Here is a 2,726-nt window from a genome sequence, read left to right on the forward strand (position 1 = left end):
AAGGTATACTAAAAAAATAGTAGAAAAGAGAAAACATAGAGAGAAAGAGAGAGATAAGAACTTATGCAATGTCATCCAAAATGATCTCTGCAATAAAACAACAATAAGGGTTAGAACTAACATTATGTTGTATTGAAAAGATATCAGCAAAAAAAAAAAACCAAACAGAGAGAGAGATTAACACATTTGCCTCTTGCTCCAAATAAAGTCTGCAAGAAAACAACAATTACAACCAACATCAAAATCTATTGAAAACAAAGCATAAAAGAGAAACAACACATAGAGAGAGGGGGAAAAGAAAGGAGAGAGAGATGAGCACCTAACCTCTGCAATAAAACAACAATAACAGTAAGAAACGACATCAAACCCTATTGAAAAAATAGCAAACAAGAGAAAATGCAAAGAGAGATGGGCACCTACGTTTTACCCAAAATCTGGAGTTGCATGGAGAAGAAAGTGTAGAGGTAAGCAAAACGCTCAAAACCTAATTTCTCTCAGCATGGAGCTTCAATGGAGACGAAAATTTACGAGTATAGAGAAGAGAGGGAAAGTGGTATGCTACTCAACTTTTGGGTCAAACTGATTTCGTGAGAGGGAAAAAAACCAAAATTGAAAATTCTCCAAAAAAAGGGGAGAAATATGAGGTGAGAGAAACTCAATTTTGTGTACTATTCATTCTCCCTTTTTTAAATCCCCCACTACTCCTTTTTTTTAATAGAAAACCCAAGATTTTGAGAGAGAACATTCACCCTCCATGGATGTCAACATCTAGCCTTCCTATTGGACAATCCAAAAGGCTCACATCTTAAACTATATTATTTTTAAGGGCCCATTTGTAAGTTCATTTTTTTCCTAATGTGATTGTATCTGATAATTGAGCTGCCATTCCTAGAGTTTATCTTACCAAGTCTCCCATGAAAGTCTAGGAACCTTGTAGCCTTCACTCCACTAATAGATGGGTTTTTGAGGACACAATTGCCATCCTTAGACTTTTGAAGATCCGGTTCAATAGCGACATTACCACCATGCAAACCGATTGTTGCAGATAAGACTTTTTCAATCTTTGTTACATCATCTATTCTAGTTGAACTTCAGCTTCCATGCAAATCCTATATAAAGATGAACAAGATTTTTAATTTTCCTACAAAGCGATATGGGCATTCACTAAAGGAATATCTAGAACTGGTTTAAATTGTGGATCCTTGTTTTGCCTAAAGGGAGCTCTATTCCGATTTCTTGAGTTCAACTCTATAGCTGGGGACATGCAATACATGCAAGGAGATCTAGAGTTGGCTCACTTTGATATCTTGTACATACATTTAAGTGTCTTCAAGTCACCAGCTATGTGCCACTCAATCTTATAGTTCCCAAATCCTTCAACAAATAGCTCTTCTCCTACTTGTTGTCTCTTAATAATATTAGGTATTGGTGTTTGATGAAAACCCCAATACAATATATCAAAATTCTTTGTATCTACTTCGAATGCTCCTAGCCACCAGATGTGTTCCAATTGAACACTAAATGACATTGAGTGATTGCAATGATCTAATGAAAGTACTCTATTAATCAAGGTTGTAGAGACCCTCTCTAATTTTGAACATCTTAGAATCTCACTTTCATAAAATTTAACCACAAATCTAGCCACTCCTTGTCCCCATTCTAGTGACAAGTCATATAATCTAATCATTAAACATTGTAGAGTGGGCAAGTCAAGGAAAATATTGTTAAATTCATTGAATACAACTTCCTTTTTCTTGCCCTTGAAGTTAGCCGCCGTGATATGGAAAGGCTCACCCAGAATCTCCATCACTTTGTTATTCACTCTTTGTCTAATAGTTCTAACCACAGATGGCCTTGGAAGTATGCAAGTAGGTACTTATCCTTGCTTCATATTTGGCTCTAAAAGCTAAAAAAGTTGTATATAAGCATCTCAACTGATACCAATATTATCTAGTGTCTTTTGTACTAACTTAGTATCCAAAGAATGATCCTTTGTAAATGACTCCAAGTATTATTTATTTGCGTTTTAAAATTTCTTCCTCTCCAAAATATATTTTGAAACTACTGAAGGAAGAAGATGATAATAAAACTAAGATATTTTCAAAGAATCTCTTTCACTTACATTCGGTTGAAAAAGAGACCTAAACAAAATCAACATCACAAATCAATACAGTTAATTATAAACAAAGTCATATTTCATATTTTAAAGTGAAAAAAAATATACTTTGCGGCTTGGATTCTTTTACTACCTAAAATAGTTTGCTTTAGTAGCTGGTAAGATTTGATGCATTTCTCCAACGAATGAATCCTCGATTGATAGGCCTCTATCTTCTGCAGTAACTCATTGTTATGTTTTGATAAAAGATCGTTCTCCAATTTGAGGACATCCTTTTCTGCAACCAAGATAAGTGTATAACCTAAAAACCCATGATAACCATCACCAATGAATCTCAACAATGAAGAGCTATTATAGAAAGGCGAAGTGCTATTTTTGCGCAATGACTTATTAATAAATTTTTATATATTTACTTACCAAAATATAAAATATTTTAAAAATATAAAAATAGTTTTTTTTTCTAAAATATTTTCTCTCTCTAGGATTGCTTATAGGGAATTTTCAAGACCTCAAAACTTCCCTAATTGTTGCTCCAAACTTCATTAAAATGGTATGAAACATGAAGCTTATGGTGCCTATGAAGCAATTATACACTCCATGGTTGAAGGGA

This window comes from Lygodium microphyllum, chromosome 30, assembly GCF_053477565.2.
Source record: "Lygodium microphyllum isolate KBCC chromosome 30, Lygodium_microphyllum_v1.1.10, whole genome shotgun sequence".
Lineage (NCBI taxonomy): Eukaryota > Viridiplantae > Streptophyta > Polypodiopsida > Schizaeales > Lygodiaceae > Lygodium > Lygodium microphyllum.